Genomic DNA, 26,382 nt, shown 5'->3' on the forward strand with positions numbered 1-26,382 from the left:
CAGGGGAAACATCCTCCCTGCATCCAGTCTGTCCGGCCCTGTCAGAATTTTATACCTTTCAATGAGATCCCCTCTCATTCTTCTAAACTCGAGTGACTACAGGCCGAGTCGACCTAATCTCACCTCATACCACAGTCCTGAATTTCCAGGAATCGGTCTGGTGAACCTTCGCTGCACTCCCTCTCTGTGGAGAGAGTAGATCCTTTCTCAGGTTTTCTTTTGAAGATTTGCACCCTCCTGAACCCGCCCCTCCTCTGTTTACAGCTTCGGATTCCTTACACATGAGTAAACCCAGACCAGCACATTGCCCCAAACTGTAATCTGCGCGGGTTGCAGAGTGCGGTCAGTCTGCGCTCGGACCGCCAGCTGTGCGGCCCTGAGGGGTGGGGTGGGGTGACACACCCTCCACTCCTCCTCCACTCCTCCTCCCCTCCCCCCAGGGGCCTCCCTTCATTCCGAGAAAGGGCGTTGGACTTTCAAAATCTTCTCCGGGGCCCGCGTCACCTCCTCCGAGGCGCGCAGAAAGCGGTGACGCGCAGGGCAGACGCGTCAGCAGAAGGTGCGGAGTGTGGGCGGGGCCGGAGCGGGTTGGGTTTTTGGGGGGAGGGGATTGATGGAACTCGAGGGGCGGGCGGACGGAAACTCCTCTCTCTCTCTCTCTCTCCCCTCCCCTGAGCCGGGTGTCGGAGGCGGCTGGCGGTTAGGGTGAGTGTGTGCGATCCGGGGCCGGGGCCGGGGCCGGGGCCGGGGCGAGTGTAGATTGTGAGGGGGGGGGGGGAGAGAGTCTCCTTCTCTGGGGCCTGGGGGGCGCGCTCTCTCTCTCTCTCTCTCTTCCCCCCCCCCCCCCCCCTGGGTCCGGGTTCCAGTCAGGTTGGGTTTGATCCCCTCCCTCCCCTCCCTCCCCTGATGGGAGCCCGGGGCCATTCTGGGTTGTCCGTGCCCGGCTGATTACAGACCCCGGGGGGGGTCAGAGTGAAAACTCACCCCCTCTGAGGGCGGCCCCCGGGTGCGAACCCTGGCCCTGCCCCCCCCTTCTCTCCCCCCCCCCCCTCTCTGTCCCTCTCCCTCTCTCTGTCCCTCTCTCTGTCCCTCTCTCTGTCCCTCTCTCTCTCTGTCCCTCTCTGTCCCTCTCTCTCCCCTCTCTCTCTGTCCCTCTCTCTCTGTCCCCCCCCCCTCTTCCCCCCCCCCCCCTCTCCCCCTCCCCCCCCTCTCCCCCTCCCCCCCCCCTCTCCCCCTCCCCCCCTCTCTCTTCCCCCCCCCCCCTCTCTCTTCCCCCCCCCCCTCTCTCTTCCCCCCCCCCCTCTCTCTTCCCCCCCCCCCTCTCTCTTTCCCCTCCGCTCTCTCCCCCCCCCTCTCTGTCCCTCTCTCTCCCCTCTCTCTCTCTCTCTCTCCCCGGGCACTGGAGAAGGCTGCAGCCTTGAGCCGCTCTTTTCTCTCTGCCTGTCCCTGTAAAGTAAAACCAGATGTTGTGAGGAATCCTGGAATATTACTGGAGTGTTATATTTTTTTAATATATATATAAAATGAGCCGATTATGGGTCGAAGGTGCTCACTTTCCAAATGTTTGCAGTACCTGAAACACGAGATCATCATTTATTGTTTCCTGCAGCTTTTGCAAAAGTCTCGGTCACAAAATTAGAAACTGCCCGGGTCGAAGTTCACGCAGAATGTTTACATCTTCCACCAGTGACGCGTTGCTTTTGGCAAACCGTAAATGTCTTTTAAATCACATGGTTTAGTTTTTAAAGATTTGAGTTCAGTGTGTCCTGGGAGTGTGATTTCTCTGTGTTAAATAACATGTAGTACGTTAGACTGTGTATAACGACCCTGAAGCTCGAGCTTGACCTATTGTAATGTCAGACAGTGATTATTTTTCCAAGTTTGCTATCTGAGTTTTGCTTTATTAAAGTAAATGTACACAGCTTGCTGACTGTTCACTCAAACGCAATGATTTTATGTATAGTAGACCAGTTAAGTTGTAATAGTTTGAATCTCTTTCAGTAAAAGTATAAGTTCAAATTAAATATTTTCTTGTACCTTTTTATACCATTTTAAAGTGGCATATTACTGGGTGCATTTGACTACCTGGATAGTTGTGGTTGTTTGCATTACAGTAAAGTTGGGCAAGGCAGAGTTCTGTGCATAGGTGTTCAAATAGGCTCTGACTACTGATGTGATTTTTTTTTTAATGACTGAAGAGAGCCGGCAGGATAAGCTACTCCTTCAAGTGGTATAAAGAAGAATTATGTTTTACTTTCAAAGATTATCTTTTTGGCTGGCTTTCATACCATTTCCATCCATTATTCCACTTCCAAGTAGTCTCGCTGCAGTGCAAATTTCAGCAATGATGTGCATTTGCGTGTTGTATGCTGCATTGTTGGCATTGTCAGTAAGCAAGAGGATGTGGCACTGACGCTAAAAGCAAGTGATTACAGGTCTAAGGACTTTGGCAGTGGGTTATGAAGTATTACACATCATTTGGTGGGGTGGCGAGGATCTGTGTTGATTCTAGAAAAGGGGAGGAAGAGTTTGTCTAATAACTAATCCAGATGTCTGGAATGGATATGTCAAACTTCCTATTGTACTTCTCCAAGCAATTTGTTTTTTAAGGTGGCTGAGTTTTGAGCAAAGTGTAGACTCACCAAATTGTGCACTTTTTTGAATTAGGCAATATTTTCCAGATAGATATGGATTTTTTTTTTCTTATTGAGTTGATTTTTTCTAGCAAAAGTCTGTGTAACAAAAAGCATTTATTTTTGTTAGTTTTCAGATAAGATACAAAAAAAGTCATCGCACAGCAAAGTCAAACATAGTATCCTTCTGTTGACGCAAAATATTGTTTTTTTAAAAAAAAAACTTAGCTCAGTGCAATCGATATAATCTCAGCTAGTATGGTGAAGTGTGATATACTGGCATGTTAGCAGGCATCTCATTCAACATCTTGTGCGAGCGTTGCTAGACAATGTACTGGTTTCCTCTTTTCAAATGCGTGCTTGTGGCCTCAAGATACTTGAGGAAAGATCTCCAAGGCTTGTTAGCTTTTGTGTCTAGAAATCTATCAATCAAGGGGTATGGGGAGAGAGCGGGAATATGGTATTGAGATAGAGGATCAGCCATGATCATGTTGAATGGCGGAGCAGGCTCGAAGGGCCGAATGGCCTACTCCTGCTCTTGTTTTCTATATGTTTCTAGACAGCATTGTATGATTTTTGAAAAAGTTGAAAGAGTAATACTTCAGTGAGTAAATTTGCCATTTGGCTAGTACTGAGCGATTCAGGCCAGGTTTGACATCAGCCTTTCTCTGGGTCTCTGCTGATCTTTAATGGCAGTGGAGGCACTAAGATTGGTCTCATTGCTTGATTGTAAACAATTTTACAACACCAAGTTATAGTCCAGCAATTTTATTTTAAATTCACAAGCTTTCGGAGATTTTCTCCTTCCTCAGGTAAATGTTGGGGAGGGAAAATTAGTCCTTGTTCCTAATTCTGGTCATGATCGCTTTCATAACTGCAGGAAATGCAAAGGTGAGGGAAGAATTGGACTTGGCTGTAGTGGCCCTGTAAGCTGAATATCCTGTTGGACAATCATTTCCAGACTTACACATGAGAAAGGACAACTTGGTTGTAGTACTGCATGGCTCTCATGTCTATGAAACCATATTCTAGCATGAGTTGACAACTTCAGGAGACGAGCAGTAAGGTGAGAATATTGGAAGGAAGGAAGGAAAGACTAAAATAAAAGTGGGAATGAAAGAAATGAAGCAGGAAAAAAAAGGGACAGATTGGGATACGATTGCACGATGGGTTACAGCAAAGTACTGATTTTATATTTCTCTGTGACTTTGTAACTTGGGAGTAACAAAGTTGTGAATAAAGTAGTGACACTAGGCAAGGTAACATAAGTTTGGTATTTAATTTTTAAATGTGGTTTTTAAAGAAATTTTTCTAACATGACCTGTAAATTATCAAATATCCATTCAGATACTAGCATCAGTGAAGGCCAGAGAAGTGCATGTCAGTACAAGGCAGTTGGGTGTGTTCCCTGCCCTGAAGTTATGTTTCCATAGTTATACTAAGTCCTGTGCATGACAAATTATAGTTGAGAATGATGGGGGTGAGTCTGACATGCTTCAAATATCTGTATCCTTGTGTGCTGTGGTCCATAAACTGCAATGTTTGTTAGCTGCCTTATGCATTTGGCAGGTGAGAGTTCACTGTATTACAGTAGCACCATTGATGGTACAAATATTTCCACACCTCTGTAATGTCTGTAAAACTTTATGCCAGTCTGCCAAAAGCCTTTACCAACAGTTGCAGAGAAGTCAAGCTGTTGCAACTGGTAACTATCCTTTTACCTTGTTTCAATCAGTTCTAGAGAAAGTTGAAACCAGGTAACTAGTCAGCTCTCACTGCACGGATGTGTTTTGTTCACTTCATCTGTAGTTGAGAAACTTGTAATAATGGAGGTGTTCCAGCATCTTCTCAGATGGGAAAATGACATGGCAGTTGGTGGAAATGAGAGAAGTTAATGAAATTCTTCTGGCCACTTTGGAGATAAAATAGGAAATACTCAATGCAATGTTGAAGGTTGTGAATGACTCCTAGTGTCTTTTTGGTGAATTTTTTTCTGGTCTTGTGCATCACCATACAAATTTTCAACAATATGATGAGCTAATGGATACTTTGCAATTTTGTTCAGGGAAGTAAATTTATAAGCTGGTCTTAAAATAACAAAAATGCATCAGTGCCTTAGTACAGAATAGGAAATACGGTCTACTCCTTTAAATTTAGTGTCGTTTAGTTTGAATTATCTATTCAATTTTTTGATAAGTTGCTTAATTTGAATTGTTTGTGCATGAAACTGATTTGAATTAACAGGAGTAAACTGTAGTTTGCTTTGCATTAAAACCTCTGACAGGTGTGCCCATTTGATATTTGTAGGGGTGCTTTGAGGTGTTGCAGCTGTCTTGGGTGAGAGTGCAGGTAGCTTTTCAATAAAATTGTAATCTGACTTAATCTTTTCCTGTGAAACCTTGCTCTTGATTTATCACTTAATTTAATGACTCTTAAATTGCAGGTGATAATTTTTTTTCTTAACCAGAAGTAAAGGAGGCACAACTAAAAGGCTGGAAGTAATATAGTTTATAATTTTTGTACTGGTTTTCATTCCTGCAGGTTTTTTTTCCAAACCACATCCCCTTAGTAGATGTAGTATTGGGGTAGTCCAACTTCATGTGTTCAGATTTGCTCATCCTTATAAGCTGTTTTTCTTGAGGTTCTAGAGACACTGTATCTTTATCACTTTAGAAAAAGGTCTTCCATTCTTTTAAGTGCATTGGACACTCCTTTCTGATTTGATTGTATTATTATTTTTTCTTTACTGTGATTTTTTTTCACATATACATTTTATCATCACTTTGGTGCACTCAAATTGGACAGGGGTGAAAATCTCAATTCTGTTTGTTTTGAGGTTAATTGTATTTTTTTTACAGTCTATTATACGTTGTGCAAGTAGAGAAATGCGAAGCGGTGGAGTATAGTTTGCACATTTAAACCATATAGCTGATATGATACATTGTTGGTAGTGGACAGTATAATTTATATTTATAATTTACGGTATGTAAATCTGCCTGTCTTTTTTGCTATCCATCTTTCCCACCGTTTAATCAAAAGGATGTTATTGGCCTCAGCCTCCAGTATAGAAACTAATCAAACCCTGCAAATTGCAAACCCAGTGACTAGCACATTGAATGCACCTAATAAGGATGCTGAATGCCAGAGAATATTTTCTGTAACCATTTCTGTTTAACTGAGCATCTCATTCTATAAACTTACCAGAGAATCTCCTGGTAACGAATTATCCAAAACTATAGCATTCGTCAAGGTGCCACATAAAAGATTATTGCTCAAGATAAAGAATCACTGGATTGGGGGTAATATTCTGGCATGGGTGGAGGATTGGTTATCGAACAGGAAGCAGAGAGTTGGGATAAATGGTTCATTCTCGGACTGGCAACCAGTAGCCAGTGGTGTTCCGCAGGGGTCGGTGCTGGGTCCCCAACTCTTTACAATCTATATTAACGATTTGGAGGAGGGGACCGAGTGTAACATATCGAAGTTTGCAGATGATACAAAGATGGGAGGGAAGGTAGAGAGTGAGGAGGACATAAAAAACCTGCAGGGAGATATAGACAGGCTGGGTGAGTGGGTGGAGATTTGGCAGATGAAATACAATATTGGAAAATGTGAGGTTATGCACTTTGGCAGGAAAAACCAGAGAGCAAGTTATTTTCTTGATGGCAAGAGACTGGAAAGTACTGCAGTACAAAGGGATCTGGGGGTCCTAGTGCAAGAAAATCAAAAAGTTAGTATGCAGGTGCGGCAGGTGATCAAGAAGGCCAACGGAATGTTGGCGTTTATTGCTAGGGGGATAGAATATAAAAACAGGGAGGTATTGCTGCAGTTATATAAGGTATTGGTGAGACCGCACCTGGAATATTGCATACAGTTTTGGTGTCCATACTTAAGAAAAGACATACTTGCTCTCGAGGCAGTACAGAGAAGGTTCACTCGGTTAATCCCGGGGATGAGGGGGCGGACATATGAGGAGAGGTTGAGTAGATTGGGACTCTACTCATCGGAGTTCAGCAGAATGAGAGGCGATCTTATTGAAACATATAAGATTGTGAAGGGGCTTGATCGGGTGGATGCGGTGAGGATGTTCCCAAGGTTGGGTGAAACTAGAACTAGGGGGCATAATCTTAGAATAAGGGGCTGCTCCTTCAAAACTGAGATGAGGGGAAACTTCTTCACTCAGAGGGTGGTAGGTCTGTGGAATTTGCTGCCCCAGGAAGCTGTGGAAGCTACATCATTAAATAAATTTAAAACAGAAATAGACAGTTTCCTAGAAGTGAAGGGAATTAGGGGTTACGGGGAGCGGGCAGGAAATTGGACATGAATTTAGATTTGAGGTTAGGATCAGATCAGCCATGATCTTATTAAATGGCGGAGCAGGCTCGAAGGGCCGATTGGCCTTCTCCTGCTCCTATTTCTTACGTTCTTATAGCCACTGCTAGCCAGGAACTATAGATTGCACAGTTAGCCAAGAATTTATACACTATCTGACACGTGCATATCAAAAGCAAAATACTACGGATGCTGGAAATCTGAAATAAAAACATAAAATGCTGGATAAGCTCAGCAAGTCAGGCAGCATCTGTGGAGAAAGAAACAGTTAAAATTTCAGGTTGGAGAACTTTCGTCAGAACTGGAAGATGTTAAAGAGTTAACAGTTTTTGAGCAAGTACAGAGCCAGGGAAAGGGGGAGGTCTATGATAGGATAGAGGGCATGAGTGATTAAATGACAAAAAGGAGGATGGTGCAAGGCAAGGAAGGTGGTAATGGGACAAGTTAAGAAACAAAAGATTGATCCGTAGCCGCTGTAAATGGCAGCAGCAGAACCACTACCAGCACCAGCTGACTGAAAGAATGGGAGTAGTGGTTATGATCTGAAGTTATTGAAATCATTGAGTCTGGAAGGTTGTAACATACACATGCGTATGTTGGAATATATCACAGGCATCTATCTAACGTCGGCTGTTTCTCTGGTTTAATAGTGATTTTGTTGCGAAGTAGTTAAATTTGACTTTTTTTCTGAGAAAAGCTACATTATGTTAAGAGTGAAACCCTGTTGTTCCTTTGTGTTTGTTTTCCTGTCCCTATCTGGTAAATTGAAAGTGATAATGAATAACTGCATCATGAACTTACAGTATCTTGGAAAATTGCCCAGGGTGGGTTGCTATGAATGTCGTTAACCTTAAAAACAGAGCTGTAGAATTTGTTTGGAAAGAGTTGAGCTTAAGCTGTTCAGGGCATGACGTCAGCAATAAGTGGAAAACTGTTGAATGCAATCACCAGCTAGCATTGGGTTGTTGCTACCCAGGAGTGGGAGCGGCTCAGGAAATTGCTTTTGTTGATCCTCACAACAGTGCACGCAACAGTCTGAGTTCTGATGAAGGGTCCCACCCAAAACATTAACCTTTTGTTTCTCTTTTGGATGCTATAGTGACCTGCTGTGCAATTGCAGCATTTCTGTTTCTATTTGATTCTTAGTATTCACATACAGTGTATGTACAGGGGATGAAGAGAGAAACATGGGAGAAGTTGTTTCAGTCCAGAGTACTAAACCCTTTTACTTAATATCCTTATGCATCACCACAGGGTAGCTACACGTACGTTATAAAAAAGCGAATTATTTCCACGTTGTTACAGCGCAGAACCAAGAAATGAAAATCAGTCCGATGTTATCCATTTCCCACATCAGGCACCCTCGTGACCTGAGTGAGCAATGTACTCCCATTTTAGTTGTAGGCCTAAGCCCCCTTAGTTAAGACTGCCCACATTTACTTAATAACAGAGAAAATAAAAAGGCTTTACCCCCCCCCACCCCAGCCAGGAGAAGATCGAGTTCACGTCAGAGTTCTTTCCACTTTAGTCTGTTGTGGAATAAATTTCCTGGAGTTGATCAACCCCCAGTTTGTAGGGAATCATTTGATAAGAGTGTGTTCACATCGGGGTGGGATAAAAGCCTCTTTTCTGTGTTGTTAAGTAAATGTGGGTAAACTGACCTAAGGGCTTAGGCCAAAAGGGTGGCTGATGTGGGAAATCGAAACCATCGCACTGACTTTCATTTCTTGGTTCTGAGCCGTAACAACTTAGAAATGTCTAGTATGTCTTTTTTTTTTATAATGTACTTGTAGATGTTCTGTAGTGACCCACAAGGATATTAAGTAAAGGGTTTAGTACTCTGGGCTGTAGCACTTTCTTCCATGTTTCTCTTTTTTTTCACCCTTAGGTCCTACTGTATGGGGGTCACACTGCTTATTCGGTAGAGAGCTTGAACCATGCATCGTTTTCTGATGGATGTGTTGTTTTGGGGCAGTCACATTCTTGTGTCGCTGCAGACCTGGATTTGCCACTAATAAAGAATGATGGAGCCTGGCTTTCAGCACTGCAATGAGTAAGCACCCAGCAATTCAAACTGGATTTTGTTGCGTAAAGGGTGTTGCCTTTATGCACTTTTACAATGAGGGTGTGCAGTTGATGGTAGATGTGTGGTATTTCAGCAGCTTGATTTAATATAAAGGACCAGACCTCTGGATACCATACTCTATGGTTTGTAATCCAAAACATGCACAGCTAGATTCTGTCACATTTACCTATGGAAATCATAGGACTCATGGTCTCCGACAGAGCTTGATTAGAACTATAAAGGAAAGTGATGATGTATGAAGGTTGAGAATCTTTGGGTGCTGTTCCTTCAGACTGGCTGTGAGGATATAAAAGTAGATTATAATCAAGACCAATGGTTTGGTTTTCAAGAGAAATAGGACAGAATAGCAGTGTGTTCCTAAATACCAGTACAAATCCTGAATCCTACATAATAAAAATTGAATTAAATTTATTATAATCACCATCAAGAGATGAGACATTAAACCGAGGCCTCACCTCGGGCGGACGTAAAAGATCCCGTAGCACAATTCATAGAAGAGCAGGGACGTTCTCTCTGGTATCCTGGCCAGCATTTATCCCTCAATCAACATCACTAAAAACAGATGATCTGGTTATTTATCTCACTGCTGTTTGTAAGAGCCTGCTGTGTGCCATTTGGCTGCTGCATTTCCTTACATTTCAAGAGTACTTCCTTGGCTGTGAAGTGTTTTGGAACGTCCTGAGGTTGTGAAAGGCACTACATAAATGCTAGTTCATTCTTTTAGTGCACTGCCTGTAATGATCGTTAGGCAGGATACCATCTAGATGCTATATGATGAGGTCTTTATCATAGCTTAATTACGATATAATTGCTGTAAATTATTAAGTGATCATATGCTGTTGATTACCAGGAAATAATGCTGTTATTATGGCATTACTGATTGCCTTTTTTTGAAAGAATCATTTTATAGTTTTCACAAAGACAATGAATGTTTGTTTTTTTTAACATTAAGTTGTTTTTTTTAAAAAAACAAACAACTTAATGTTAAACTGAATTGTTTTTCAACATAAGTTCATTTCATATCAAATGCTACAAGGTATTTTAAATATAGGTGTCTGTTGTAACAAAACTTTTTTTGTAAATTAAAAACTAAAGTTGTTTTCAAGCTGCCATCATCTAGAAAAAGATGCATTTTATAAATGTCTGAAATGTAATTGATTACTGTTTATTGTAAATTTGATTTTATGCCACATATTTAGGACTGATCAATACTGTTATACCATCCGTTGAATTTCTTTTCCCAGAATCCTACTACCATTAGCAACCCATGACCATTTAAGTATAAAAACAGCTGCACAGCAGTCTGGTGGTCCAGGCTTGCTGCTCTTGCATGCACTACCACAAATTGTTAGGACTCTGGCTTGGGTATCTGAGACTCATGCTGTTAGCTTTTATTTGTCAGGAAGAGACATTGGATGTAGGTGAGGGGCTTCCCAAAAGGACAGGGAGTCAGCTTGGACTTCTTCCCTTATATTGCAAGGAATGTCAGCAGTAGGAAAATATTTTCAATACTTTATGCTATAAATAAAAGCACAAAGTATATACACTATGATGTTAAGTAGCACATTAGCAACATTTCCACAGATGAGGAACTGATCATGAATTGTCTGCTCTTACTCACTTATGAATGTTTGTTGTTTTTGAGAATATTTTTACCTTCTGTTTGAGGCCATGACATCCTTTCCATACAAGGAATACAGCAGTTGTGAAATCTCAGCTCTGCAAACTTTTAAAAGTAGGACCAGTCTTTAGTGGTCCACATTTCAGGATATTGACTGATCTGTACATGTCCAACTATTGGCTTTTATTTTTGATTTTCTGTATGTGTGTTTTCCTATTATTTTCCTAACAAAGAAAAGTAATGGCATTAAGCTTTGAAATTTGCTGTTAACTAGCCTGATCACTGACAAAACATTTTCCTCCCCTCTTGTTCTACACTAGTATTAGATATAATGTGGGTGGGAAACATAAATACTGGATATAAGAACACATTGTTGGCGATGCACAGATCAGTGAACATCTGGATGAAGAGCCCCATCTGAAATGGTAGTGTTAAAGATTAGTCCTATTTTAAGCAGTTTGTAAGGCTTAGATTTCACAACTGCTGGATTCCTTATATGGAAGGCATGCCTTAGCACGAGCAGAAGGTAGAAATATTGAAAGGAAATGTGCAGAATATGAAATGATTTTGAATTTGTGTTGAATTTTTTTTATCTGGAATTTATTTGGTAAATATTTCAGGCTTGCATATATTCATTATTCAGCTAAAGAATGAATCTGCAATATAACAAGCAAATGTTTATTGCTGTACTTTATGATCTAGAATGCACTGCCTGAAAGGGAGGTGGAAGCAGATCCAATAGTAACTTTCAAAAGGGAATTGGACAAATATTTGAATGGGGGAAAATAAATCGCAGGGGTATGGGGCTAATTGGATAGCTCTTTCAAAGAGCCAGCACAGGCACGATGGGCCAAATGGCCACCTCCTGTGCTGTACCTACTATGATATGGCACCATATGCTGTTTAACCCCCTTCAGCCTATTTTCCAGTATGGCTTCTCGAGCTCTCGCAATATGCCTCCACGTTGCTGTTAACGACAATTGAACGTTTAACATTTCACTAAATGTGTAACTTTACATGTGTTTCAACTAAAGAATAATGGTTGGTTTGGGTGGTTATACAGCTGCAACACAATTAAGGGATTCAGATGATGTCATGCACCACAAGAGCAAAGCTCATCTGAATCCTGTGGTTTTAGATGATTCAAACCAGCTGTTAAATAATAGAAGACTGCTTAAGTGAGGGCTGAGGATAGGCATGCATAGGTCTGATTTTTCGCTTGTGATTGTCTTGCTGTCCTCCATTTCCTGCTTTAGTGCATATAAGAGTCCATTATTACTATTTAACCACAGTTTAGTTACTGTTTGCGTCACTACCTTATTTTACTGGTTTTTTGCAAATCTCAAGTGCTGAAGCAGCGCTAGATAATCCTTCATTGGTGCAGAGATGCAGAAGGGTTTGATAGAAATTATTGAAGTAATGTATACAGTTTATTTTGTACTGTACCTGAGAGCAAGTGGCAGTCAAGAGGAGAGCGCTAAGTTTTTAGGTGTACTGCAATAATGAATTTTGGGGGTGTAATTGGACCTTGTGCCCTTGTGACAGGAAATGGGGGCACAGAGGTCCAATTCAGGGGGCTGATCTCCCACACACAAACAGTGCCAGAAATACATCAGACGCAATATTAGTTCAGGCACTGGCGGTGTTACTGGCATCAGCCTAAAACAGGCATTAGGCCCTTGAATCATAGAATGATGCAGCACAGAAGGAAGCCAGTTGGCCATTGTCCCTGTGCTGGCTCTTTGAAAGAGTTATCCAGTTAGTCCCACTACCCTGCCCTTTTACCACAGCCCTGTACATTTTTCTCCAAGTATTTATCCAATTCCCTTTTGAAAGTTATTATTGAATCTGCTTCCACCACCCTTTCAGGCAGCACGTTCCAGATCACTCTAACTCGCTGCGTTTAAAAAAAACTTTCCCCTCATCTCGCCTCTGGTTCCTTTGCCAATTACCTTAAATCAGTGTCCTCTGGTTACTGACCCTCCTGGCACTAGAAACAGTTTCACCACCTTTACTCGTCATGATTTTGAACACCTCTATTAAATCCCTCCTTAACCTTCTCTGCTCTAAGGAGAACATCCCCAGCTTCTCTAGTCTGTCCATGTAACTGAAGTCCCGTATCACTGGTACCATTCTAGTGAGTCCCCCTGCACCCTCTGTAAGGCCTTGACATCCTTCCTAAAGTAAATTGAACACAATACTCCAGCTGAGGCCTAACCAATGTTTTATAAAGGTTTAGCATAACTTCCTTGCTCTTGTACTCTATGCCTCTATTAATAAAGCCCAGGATCCCATATGCTTTTTTTCAAAACCGCCTTCTCAACTTGACCTGCCACCTTTGAGGATTTGGTAAGTACATCCCCAAGTCTCTGTTCCTGCACCCCCTTTAAAATTATGCCATTTAGTTTATCTTACCTTATTCTTTCCACCAAAAGGCATCACTTCACACTTCTCTGCATTAAATTTCATCTGCCACGTGTCTTTCCCATTTCACCAGTCTGTCTATGCCCTCCTGAAGTCTGTTACTATCCTCCTCGCTGTTTACTCCATTTCAGAGTTTCGTGTCCTCTGCAAACTTTGAAATTCTACCCTGTATACCAAAGTCCAGGTCATTTAATGTATATCAAAAACAGCAGTGGTCCTAATACCGACAAATGGGGGGCAACTCCTTACACTTCCCTCCAGTCTGAAAAACAACCGTTCAACCATTATTCTCTGCTTTCTGTCCCTTAGCCAATTTCATATCCAGGCTGCCACTGCCCCTTTAATCTTGTGGGCTTGAATTTTGCTAAGGTCTACATTGTAGTATGCTAGTAAGGTGCTTAAAGCCTGTTTTAGGACCTTTTTCCCCTATTTGGTTAACAACGAGGCAGAGCTTGCCTTGCAGTTCGATAGCGGCCTAGCCAGCGGTCCTTAAAGGGCCGAAGAACAGGTGTGTTTTTGGCTTTAAACTTGCCTTAATGTGGAGCCAGGAGGAGAGGAGTATTCCTCCTGTTTCCACAGCAGTGCCACTGCCAGCCCCCCGATCCCCCCCTCACCCAGGACTTAACCGAGGGTTGCTGCCTGCATTGCAGTGGCCCACCATTCATCCGTGCTTTGCTGGCAAGCTGCCTGGGGATGCATGATTGGTGTCTGTAGCTCACCAGTCTTATTAAAATGAGGCCCGAGGCCCAATATTGATAGGAATGTGTGATTTTTAATGACTAGGCTTATATTAACATATCTGAATAAAATGCGCTGGGATATTCATTACCATATTAAGGCAAGCTGTTGTATGTCTTGCAGTGACTACAGTTTTGCACGGTAGATATGCACAAAGCAGCTGATTAGCTCCTTAGAAATGTGGGAAAATATCTGCTTGGGAATTGGATTAAAGGTTATAGTGATGAGTTTAAATTCAGAGGATCAAATCAGCTCGTGGGACACAGTGGTTCATGGGAGGTGGGAAGAGTACATATTGTCTTGCCACCCTCTTTTGGAAGACATTGACTCATTTGGGATGTGGGATGTAATTCAACTTCTCGTACCTTCACCAAGTAGCCATATTCATTTGTGAACTTGGCAATGAGTATTAGCAGGTTCGTAAAACAATTAGATAATTACAGATGCAGAAGACCATTCAGTCCATCTTCCATCCAGAATGACCCAAAACTCCCTCATTGCAGCATTCAGTTGGTTCTTAAACCATTCCAGGGGTTTTGCCTCCACTGCTGAGTCCAGCCCAAGTATTGATCACCATGTCTGTGAAGAAGAACTTCCTTATTAGTCATAAATATGTCTTTTACTAGTTTGAACTTGTGTCCCCTTGTCCTACTCTCATAGTTTACTCTAATTTTCTGGATTTATCTTTTCCATACCGTTCACTATCTTGCATATTTATAAGATCATGGGGGGGGGGGAGTTTTAACCCCAAAGAACGGGTTTGTGGTCGGGTGGGAGGTTAAAATAATAGATATTGGAACCGGGACCGCATCCCGGCTTCAACTTCTGGGTTTAAGCCAGGCGCGTTTGGACGCACAGAAACCCGGAAGTCCGGTTCCCACTTAATGCCGGTGGCTGGATTGTTAAAGGGGCAATTTAGGTCATTTAAACAGTTGAGGTACTTAATTTTTTGTGGCTTCTGCAACAGAAACTGATGTAACTTCTCCTTCACAGGTTTCCCATGGCTTCTGAAACACGCCATTGAAACAGAGGCGAGATGCAGCCGAAGCTCATTTGGCCCTTTAAACCTGTGATTCTCATTTCTCAGTTTAAAAATTCAGATATTGCAGCCAGTCACTCAGTTCTCTCAGGCAAATGTTTGAGATTTCTTTGTTTGTTTATACTGAGAATCCTTGTTCCGACAAACTTACCGATATTTTGGAGCCTCTCAAACTGACGAGATCGGGAAGGTGTGGGTGGGGTGGGTGGCGCGCAATGGCTCTATCCTACAGTACATCTGAGGAGGAGGCACATCACCATCCATGGCAGGCACGTCATGCAGTTCTGTGATCTGCAGGTGCAGAAGGCAGAGGTGCATAACAAGGATCTGGAGAACAGCAGAGAGGACGGACAGTGGGACGGAGGTCGCAGGAGGCACTACCCACGTGAGAGGGTCTACAGGTAGGGGCTGAGCTTCCTGGACCCCTCTGAGGAGCAGTGCCTACGCAGGCTAAGATAGAGTCACCAGGCGGTCGCAGACATCTGCAGCCTCCTTCATGAAGAGCTGATATACTAGCTCAATGGCTAAATTTAAATGTGAGAATAGATAGCTTTTTGGCAATCAAAGGTATTAAGGGATATGGGCCAAAGGCGGGTATATGAAGCTAGATCACAGATCAGCCATTATCTTATCAAATGGCGGAGCAGGCATGAGAGGCTGAATGGCCTACTCCTGTTCCTATGCTCCCTGTGGCTTCAGCAGAGGTAGAGGCAGGCTGCTCAGATCCCTGCCCTGACTGCTGAGAGGCTTTTGGCCTCCAACCTCTGGGTTTTGGAGCTGAGGGCTCCACCAAAGAATGCTCCACCTGGACCCGTGCAGGGGCAGACTCTGCCATCGGGAGAGGAGGCAGCATTTCGGGTACTGGTTGTGGGGGGGGTGCGCGCAACGGGAGAGACATGGGAGCGCTCTGAGTAGAGTTCCCACCGCCATTTCCCCTTTCACCATCATCCCACCCACACCACTCTAGACAGCAGCTAGGTGCACATCTATGACGCATTGTAAGGCCACGGATAGGGTAGTTGTCATCTTGTTTAAGGCGGCAGACATGCTGGCTTTCAAAGTATGCACAGCCGTAGTCAAGGCTTGCATAAACTCATTTGAGAGCCATGCTTGAAGTTCCACGGAGGCGGCCACTCTCCCCATAGCAGACATTCTCGCAATTCCCTCCGACATCAATCCACTAATGTTGGCATTGGACTCCTCCAAATTCTCTGCTATTGTGGAGAGCGTGCAGTCCAGTACCTCGCAAAGTTGCAGCTGTACCATATTCTCATTCTCAACGATGGGGTTCAGCACCCGTGTCCAGCTGAGCAGAGCTTGCCCTCTGATGCAAACTCTCCACAGCTGCCCTTGCCACCATTGTCTGCTCATGCTCACTTGTGAGTTGTGAATCACCAGGTGATAACACAACTAACTGTGTAAGAGGACCCACCGAAATGCCAGTATCTGCGCTGGTGCATAGCTGTATGTTCTGTGACTGTGCATCCCCGGAAGGAATGAGGTTCTCCTGAGGAATCAATTTCATCCATCTCCCTGCTTTCTTGTACGCGTGAAGGCACTGGAAGACAACAAAGAGATGGGAATTAGTCATGGCAAAGTAACAATCTTGTGCCAATCACCATACTCTGGTTTCTCATTGTTCAGTGATTAATGTTTAAGTTCTGTCACCAGGCAGCTGTGGGTTCCCAGTCTCTCCATCTCTGATTGATAGGGATGCAGATGTGTCAATTATCTCCATGGCATCCTCTTCATCTGTCAGCTGGACTATTTATGGAAGGCCACCTCCAATCCTCTCCCTTGCGTTTTGTGCTCTCTTCTCGTACAAAGGACAAAAGAACAGACCTGTGAGTGACAGAAGGTGACGTATTCACCTGATGGATGCAGTGCTTTGGGTGAGGGTGATTGAGACAGATGGATCACATTGGATAAGAATTGGGGTGAATGGCAGTGGTGGGTGGATAAATGCGAAGGTGAGGAAATGCATGAAAGTGAAGGAGGGTTGCTGCTGAAACTTAAATGGGTGAGAGGAGTGATGTGATGGAGAACACTTGCCAAGACACAGTGAGAGGCGATGCTGGACACCACAGGATATAGGTGAATCAGCAACTGTACTCATTTTTCCTGACCTGGTTATGTCACTAAAACCCTTCTTGCACTGCAACCAAGACCAGGGCACCATGCTCCTGCTGCTTACCTCAGTCGCCTCCAGCCATGCCTTGGTTGCAGAACCAGGTTTCTTCCACCTCTATTCGGGTAGATTACCATCCTCGTTCTCACTGCACCCAACAGTACTTCAAATGAAGCATCTGTGAACCTGGGTGCTGCCTCTTTCAATCCATTGGTGCTTTTCCTCTTTTCTCCTCAAATCCATTTTTGCATTGTCTCTTTAAATAGTGGACTTCAGATCGCATCATGTAGGTGCACAGTACGCCCGCTGCACAGCTTGGAGACACGGAACCCGGAAGCAAAAATGATTGGCTTCAGTTAAGTTGCGACCGTAAATTCCGAGATGCTCACGTCACTTCCGGGTTTCCTGCGTGAAAATCTACCCCCCCCCCCCCACCCCCTTCCCCGGGCTCTCTTCCCGGTTCCAGGTATAAATCATGCCCCAACTTTCCAGGCTGTCGCTATTCACTGCACTGCCCCAGTGCTTGAAAGTTCCTCCTGTGTCTCAATGATCGGAACTGGGCACAGAGCTAAAGGTGTGGTCTGATCATTATGGCCTGTGTATCTGTTCATAACTTCCTCTGACTTGCATTCTACTGTTTTAGCTGTGTAATTCAGCATTTATTGCTGCTCTGAATTGGTTGGCTATGTTGAGCATCAAGTCTACTAAAACTCTTGGATCTGTTTGAACTTCATTGTTAGCTATTTCGTCACTATTTATGGATTAGCCAGCTACTGGGGACTAGAGATTGATGCTGTTCACAGTAACTTCCACATAACAGCACTTTCAGCTTGGTTGTTGGACCATGAACCCTGTTCATTTTTTTTCACCTTCCCTACACCAGGGGCATTGATATCAGTTGTAGCTCCCCTACCATTGCCTTGGTTGAGAATAGGTTGGGGGTTAAAACTTGGGATCTTTTGATCTGTATAATTTAGATACTCAGTGCAGCATGTTCATCCATTATCAAGAAGCTATCTTCTATTAAAATATAACACCTTAAATGTATAGTTGTACAACAGTGTCACTGGGCAGGTAAAATCTACCTGCCAGCAATCTATTTAACAGTGAATGTCATAAAGCTGTTTGTAGTTTTACAAGTTTTGTGATTTTAGAAAGAACTGTGGTAAAAGTGTTTCCAGTGTGATACATGGCAATTGAATTCAGTGTACAGAACATTAATGTCAATTTGTGATACCACTTGAATTATGGTCATGATTAATATGGGGCTGCATCTCTGGACTATTGGGCATAGCTTCTCTTCTAAGAAAATGAGGATTTACAAGCTGAACTTAGAAAATGTTTAAATACAGTCAAAGTCCTGACCTTTCTAAACACTTGCTGTGTAAATACAATACTCACACACGGCCTATTGTAATATTTCTCACCACCAGTTACTCAGTTTGTGGTTATAATTTGATTGATCACGTTGGGACTTGCCAAGCTTTGACCGAGAAAATAGGTTTGCTTCCACCGAGGCTTCTTTCTGTTTCCTGCTCCCCTTACTTGCTCTGTTACATATATCTGTAGTTCTGTAAGTATTCTTTGGTGATAGCGAATGACTGCAGTTAGTTTTATAGTTTAGCCTAATGCACAGTACCCTGCCAGTTACATGAGGCACATGTAACTTTTCATGCCCTGCATAAACCACCAGTCCAAAAAAAAGGAACTGATACCTGAACACAACACTTGAGAAATGCTTTAGTGGACAAAATACGCAGGAAAGTTGCATTGTGCTGCAATTGTAAATGCTGAGAAATGTGTGTGTATACCAGAAAATTCAAAGTCAAAATCTACAATTCCATTTAGCAAGTTTATAGTTCCTCATAGGGCTTTGTAAATGTGATGTGAGCAAGTTTTTATTTTTAATAACTAAGAACAATAATTCTCATGTACAGAATTAACTCAACTTGTATGTTTAAAACAAACAAAATTTTAAAAAAAAGTTCTAGTTGGAAAATATCCTCCCAGTAAAGTTAAAAGGTTGAAAGAAAGTTCTATGTACATCCCTGGATATATAACAACATTCTGCACTTCTAAAAGCACAGGATTATATTTTAGGATCACAGTAATGAAATAAAAATGAACCAAATGTGCGCTATTCATTAAATTCCTGATTCAGCGAAGAACAGAGAGCATATGCTTTTGGGATAGAAAACAAGTTAAAATGTGGTCAGATCAGTCAGCAAGTTGAGCCGTATACATGAGGAAGGTTGCAGGTTCAATGTCTGATCTCTGCTAAAATAGCTGATTGGCAATAGGCGTGCTACAGTTCTCCTCAGTGCCCCTCGGTTGATGGGAGGCAGGGTTAACTGGATTGGCAGGGGAGGGGGGGGTGCGGAGATTAGGCAGAAAGACAGGGGCAGGGTTAATGCTCCTGATCACAATCTCATGATCCTTGCTGGAAGCGCATGTGTGTAGAGATTGAGTGAGGACATGATTGTCTTGATTGTGATAGCCGCTGTAGTTCACGAGCCCATTGGTGTTCACGTATGAATAATGGCTTCTTGGTTGATTTACTGGAAGGTGCCCATGGAAGCATACCTGAGCAAAAAGGGAAAGGGGGACAATTGGCAGAGAATTGTTTTTTAAAAAAATGATCAGTTCACATGCTGAAATAGAATGAGGATAATATGAGCTGGTTGGCCTGATTGGCTTTTTCTTCTTTGAACGTTCCTAAATTAATACTCTGCATTATTAATTTCTTTATAAAACTTGAAGATCAATTAGGTTATTGTGTAATAATCAAGTTTAGTAGATTGAGAGGAGATCGAATTGAGGTCTTCAAAATGATAAAGGGATTTGATAGGGTAGATAAAGATAAACTATTTCCTCTGGTGAGGAATCCAGAGCAAGGGGAGGGATAATCTTAATCTTAGAGCCAGGCCATTTAGGAGTGAGAACAGGAAGCACTTTTTCCACACAGCGTAGTGGAAATCCGGAACTTTCTTCCCCCAAAAGACTGCGGATGCTGGGTCAATTGAAATTTTAAGTCTGAGATTGATAGATTTTTGTTAGGTAAGGGTGTCAAGGGATATGGAACAAAGGTGGATGAATGGAGTTGAGGTACAAATCAGCCATGATCTAATAGAATGGCAGAACAGGCTTAAGGGGTTGAATGGTTTACTCCTGTTCCTATGTTCCTACTTGAGCAGCCAGTTATTAAAAAACAAACAAACCTGGCAGCGCATATATTCACAGCAAACCTGGTATTCAAATTTAATCAAACTATTCTGGAAAAATATAGATTTGTGCCAACACTGATATCACATTTCCCCGATTTAATAGGTTTTGCACATCCAGTAACAACTATCCACCTGCTGTGACTCTTGTTTCTGTGCAACCCTCAGTTATCTTCAGTTTTTTTTACTATCTTGCATGAATGCGCTCAATACTTATAAAGTTTAACATCAATAAGTTAGGCCAGGAACAGAATAGATATTTATTCAGAAGTAACTGCTTGATGTTTCACATTTCAGTAGTGGGTTGGTGGCACCTTCAATGCCTTGGTACGTTGCTAGGTACAAAGTATTGCCAAGTTAAACCAGCCCTGTTTGATTTTCAATCCCCTCCTGGGCCTCTGGCCAACACTTCCTGCCTGGCATACCTTGGAACAGGACTTGACGTTCCTCAGAACGGGAATTGAGTGGAGTAGTGATGATAGGGGGAGGGGGTAAGGTATTAAGTTTCCAACTTGGCGTTGATTGGTTTCCCCGATGTGGGAGCACTACTCTTAACACAAAACATTTTTTTTTAAAGAGAGAGAAGGCTGCACGTAATATTGCAGCATGGAGTAGTAGAGTGCCCATTCATGCAGGTGATCTATGTGGGAGAAGTGTAAATTGTTTGCATGTTTTCAAAAATAATGTGTTTTCATGTTGGTTTGCAGTGAGGAACAGGCCAAACTAGCTGGTCTCATTAGTATTCCATGACCCAAGGTAGGGGCAATAAAATAACAGTCCATAAAATTCTTAGTTCTTTTGTTGCTGGACTTTTAACTGTAGGACCAGAGTTTAAACCCAAATCTTGATGGTCATTTGAACGTTGCCACCCTCATCGTATGATATCTTTCCACTCTCGTTGTGCCACTAGATCGAGTATTTCACGAAAACACAGGGAAAGACGGCAACGACTATCGCGGGCAGTCCACCCTGCAAAAGTGCCCCTATTGGTTTTGCTGATTAGAGAGAGGGTTATAGTAAATGATGGTAGCTGTGGAGACACAACCAGGTTCAGCAGTATTCCCCCCCACTCAGAGAAGTAGCTTGTTAATGCTCATTGTCTAGGTTTACACATGAATAATGGCCACTCGGTTGAGATACTAGAGATTGCCTGGTGCCAGTGAAACGGTATCTGAGCAAAGATTGAATGGCTTCAGGAGTGGAGAAAAATATGAGGGGAACAAAATAATTCCCATCTATTTCTCATACCCTGCCCATACACTTTCTCTTTCTGTAACCATCACCCAAAAAAGTACTATTTCATAATTCTGTCCATGACTTGAAACTGAAGCAACATAAGATTTCTGTGGCGAGAGCTAACTGGACCACTGCCAGCATGGAATCTCAAGAAACTTGCCAGGCAAAATATTTGGCTGATTGGGGGACATTTACGTTGTCATAATTTTAACATCAAGGTATTATTTTGTTTTTATTGCAAGTGAACAAAAATTTGTGCTTTTTTTCTCTTGTGCATCCAAAAATGCAATATGAAATGTATTTCTCTATAATGCATTAAAGTTTTGCAGATAGTCGCCTGCTGGAGGGGAGAAGTAGGGCAATTGGGCAGGGAGGTGGTGAGGGGGTGATCTGAGGGGGTGATCTGAGGGGGTGATCTGAGGGGGTGATCTGAGGGGGTGATCTGAGGGGGTGATCTGAGGGGGTGATCTGAGGGGGTGATCTGAGGGGGTGATCTGAGGGGGTGATCTGAGGGGGTGATCTGAGGGGGTGATCTGAGGGGGTGATCTGAGGGGGTGATCTGAGGGGGTGATCTGAGGGGGTGATCTGAGGGGGTGATCTGAGGGGGTGATCTGAGGGGGTGATCTGAGGGGGTGATCTGAGGGGGTGATCTGAGGGGGTGATCTGAGGGGGTGATCTGAGGGGGTGATCTGAGGGGGTGATCTGAGGGGGTGATCTGAGGGGGTGATCTGAGGGGGTGATCTGAGGGGGTGATCTGAGGGGGTGATCTGAGGGGGTGATCTGAGGGGGTGATCTGAGGGGGTGATCTGAGGGGGTGATCGCTTGGTACAAAGGCATAGGAAAGGGGTTTGGAGTGAGGGGCTAGTGGGAAAGGAGTGGTGGCAACAGGAATCGGTAGGGATGTGATTAGCAGCAAGTGGGTGGGGGTTGGAGTGGTGAGGCATTGGGGTATTCTGGAGTGTTTATGTCAAACGTTTGACTTAATTTTGGTGTACAATCTTTTTTTCTATTTTTTAAGTAATTACTTTTACACCTTTAACTGTTTTCTGTTGCCTGCTGGGTTCCACCACTTATTTTCGTGATGGGAGCCAAATCCAAAAAAAATTGGACCTTGACTGAAAACAAGTTCCAAAGACACAAATATGTCAGTCTTCAGCAGGATTTTTTTTCTCATCAAACAGGAGCCCTCCACATGAATGAGTGATTTCATTCTCAGCCCAGGCGATGAGATCACTCCCTAACGCACGCAGCAGAGGTTAAAAGGGAATGATAAGCAGCATCAGATTCCACTGATGGCCTAGTGACTAAATTAATTGTGTGGTGTGGTTCTGTACCGTACAAACCAAGAAAATCCCAGGTTTGACCCCAATCTGTGTTAACTTTCAGCTGGGACATTCAGTATTTCCAGACTAGGAAGGGAGGGCGTGAGGACGGTAATAAAGCACTGTTCCTGCTCCTCATTGCTGAGAAGTGACCTCTGCAGGAAAATGTGACTGTGTGGCAATTGGGCACCTGATGCAATCATTAACAAAAGTGGCGGAGCTTTAAATTTGCTCCGCTGTCCCCAACTACTATTTCCCTGATCTTGCTCTAAATCATGTTCTGCCCTCACACTATGACATCTTGAGTAAACAAAACTGGGAACATTGAGTCTATAAAAGTTGCTGTGACTGCTGCAATAATGACTCTGGAGTAAGAACATAAGAAATGGGAGCAGGAGTAGGCCGTACAGCCCCTCAAACCTGTTCTGCCATTCAATCTGATCGTGGCTGATCTTCGACCTCAACTCCACTTTCCAGTCCGATCCCCATAGGCCTCGAGTCCTTTAGAGTCCAAAAATCTATCTATCTCAGCCTTGAATATACTCAACGACTCAGCATCCACAGCCCTCTGGGGTAGAGAATTCCAAAGATTCACGACCCTCTGAGTGAAGAAATTCCTCCTTGTCTCAGTCCTAAATGTCCGACCCCTTATCCTGAGACTTTGTCCCCTAGTTCTAGACTCTGCAGCCAGGAGAAACATCCTCTCAGCATCTACCCTGTCAAGCCCTCTTAGAATCCTATATGTTTCAATGAGATCACCTCTCATTCTTCTAAACTCCAGAGAATATAGGCCCATTTGCCTAATCTTTCCTCATAAGTCAACCCTCTCATCCCAGGAATCAATCTAGTGAGCCTTTGATACATCGCCTCTAAGCCAAATATATCCTTCCTTAGCTAAGGATACCAAAACTGTACACAGTACTCCAGGTGTGGTCTCACCAAAGCCCTAAATAATTGCAGCAAGACATCCTTACTCTTGTGCTCCAACCCCCTTGCAATAAAGGCCAACATATCATTTGCTTTCCTAATTGCTTGCTGTACCTGCATGTTTACTTTGTGTTTCTTGTACAAGGACACCCAAATCTCTCTGAACAACATTTCTCCTTCCTCTCCTCCCCCCAAGCCGATACTGTGAGAAAGCAGGCCCAGGGCCATTCTATTTGGGTGCCATGACCTCAGTGATGACATTTTCTCCTCAGTGATACAATTGAACTTTGTGACTTTATAATATATAGTAACTGTTGTTTAGGAGAAAATGTATCTTTGATTGTGCTTTGTGCCTATGTTGGTCAGCTTTTTCCATAAAAAAATGAATGAAGTTAATTTCTTTTGTTAAAAAGCTGCTTGAGACAAATTTGGTAGGCTGTTGATGTGAATAGAAATGAATATGAAGATCAAATCTACGTCATTGTCTAAAATACAAAGTTGCTCGAGCAAGAAAAAAATCTTTTTTATGTAAGGATAATGACTGTTGCACAGTAAAAGTCAGCCAGGACTGTTCTTTGTTCGAGTGAAAATTTGCTTTCTGGTACAATGAAGCTTATTGATTGCAACTGTCCTGACTGCTCTCCATTCAAAGGTAATTAACTTTCTACTGTGCAGTAGTATGCCTGGCAGTGGCCTCCTAAGGCCAATAAAAAGTATGCAATGCTAACTTATGGTTTCCAAATAATCTTCAATTGTTTGTATAGATATTAGTTTTGTTTTTCTAGCTTGTTCCCCCTCCTATCCTTTGCTGGGAATCAAAGGATAGGAGGGGCCCCCCTCCAGTATCTCACCTAAGTGGCCATTCTTACTTAACTTGTGAGCCCAAATGGTGGGTATGAGCAGACTATTTGACTTTGCAGCTAACTTGATCCTTTCCAGGATGAGTCACTGGATAGCATTCAGGAGTGAATGCCTTGGCTGAAAGCCTTGGGTTGCATTTAATGACTGAACCATTAGGGAGCTCCCAAATAGTTGTAGATCTTTGGTATTACCTGCCTAAAACCAAAGCATATCCGTTTAGTTTCAAAAGCAGTAACAAATATCTGTGTGGATGTGTCTTTTATTTTTGGTGCTTTTGTTTTTTTGGATTTTAAAATCCTATGGAGTGTTTCTTTTACTGTGCCTAAGCAGTGATGTGGTTTGATTTGGCAGGGTTGGGCAGAAGAGCTAAATATTGTATTTATAACTCGTGTAGCTTTGGCCTTCCTAATAAACTTTTGATCCTGTTACTGATCATTAACGTCACAAATTTTAAGACTTGGAGTGTATACATCGATGGATCAATATTCTATAAATTGCTTTGAATATTTGGGTAGAAAATAATTAAGGTTGATGCTGTCTCTAAAGTGGAATTTGAACAATTCTAAATAAATACAAATCTGTTGCAAGAGAGTGGTTTGTTTATTTGTTTCAATAGTGTGTACCTTAGTACTTAGCAGTGAATATTTGCTGTGCCTGAGATAGACAATGTTATCTGTAACTAGACAATGTTATCTGTAACTAAACAATACATAGCCAGTTAAATCTTTACTGTATCTTGAATTATAAGATATGCTGTTTGGTGCACCAATGACTATTCAACAACTGGGCTAGTACATGTGCAATTTTTCATGTGCAGCAAATTAGTAAAAAAAAATTGAACAATGCATTGGAATATTTTTCAGTGACATTTAGTTCATAATATCTGGTGGTGACACTGTTGGCCCAAACCTGTGGTTGCCCAGGCACAGAGACCACTGGAACCTGTTACACTTGCTGTAGGATGTTCCTCCACTCATCGTCATTCATTTACTGAAGGGAATCTTGTTTCAGTAATGTCATACAGCCCTTCAGGTTGATTCACATCTGCATTGTGTTTTCAGCTATTATGCTGTTGTAAGGTGTGCTTACTTCCTAATTGTAGATGGGATTATTTTTGAATTTTGGAAATCCAGACTTGATTTTTGTTTTAAGAGAATGAGGCAAATATTATAATAGTCACAATGCAGTTATGTGCAATGTGAAATATTTACATTATTTGGATAGGACTGTTAACTGATTCACTGAGTGACAGCAACTGTTTCCAAACTGGGGATCCAAAGGTTCAGATGTTTGTCCACCTCATTTGGATTTCTGTATTTGTTGAAATTAGTAGCATGTTATTTCTGATACTGTATATTTACTAATACAGGGAACAAAAATTGCAATGCTGGCACAGCTTTGAGGAGCTGAACTTTGGAAGTTGCAACAGGAGGCCACAGGGAGCTACATGGGCTTCCCCAAACAAGTGTTGGAAAGCTGCTGCTCAAAGGAAATGTTATTTGGATGGGACATTTTCTCTTTCATAAAGCATGAAGTATAATATGAATTAGTTTCCATTGATATAAATTTCTTCACAGGTTTCAAATTTATTAGGCTCAGAATTAATTTTTAAATCTGCACAGTTTGTTTGGATCTAATTTTGAGTAAATCAAAAATCTTTTCAGTAGATTTAAAAAAAACCTGAAAGTTCCAGTTGACTGGAGAGGGCCTAGGTGACCAAAATCACCCTCCAAACATTAAAGACCTACCTACAGCTCTATAATATCCTCATGTGCACACACGCAGAATGACTGATGAAATACCAAATGCAGCGC

The 26,382-nt window shown here is 42.6% G+C and overlaps 1 protein-coding gene across 3 annotated transcripts in view; it reads left to right on the plus strand.

Moving 5' to 3' along the window:
• Positions 1-613: 613 nt before the first annotated feature.
• Positions 614-26,382, plus strand: part of rnf19a (ring finger protein 19A, RBR E3 ubiquitin protein ligase) — a 102,319-nt gene continuing 76,550 nt past the window's right edge. For 2 of the 3 annotated variants that reach the window (XM_067982038.1, XM_067982040.1), the window contains exon 1: positions 614-705. The gene's annotated coding sequence lies outside the window, so the exon portion shown is untranslated. Of the gene's footprint in view, positions 706-8,921; positions 9,019-26,382 lie in introns of those variants that run through there. The other variant, XM_067982039.1, reaches the window with a different exon arrangement.

Source organism: Heptranchias perlo, chromosome 3 (genome assembly GCF_035084215.1).
Source record: "Heptranchias perlo isolate sHepPer1 chromosome 3, sHepPer1.hap1, whole genome shotgun sequence".
Taxonomy (NCBI): domain Eukaryota; kingdom Metazoa; phylum Chordata; class Chondrichthyes; order Hexanchiformes; family Hexanchidae; genus Heptranchias; species Heptranchias perlo.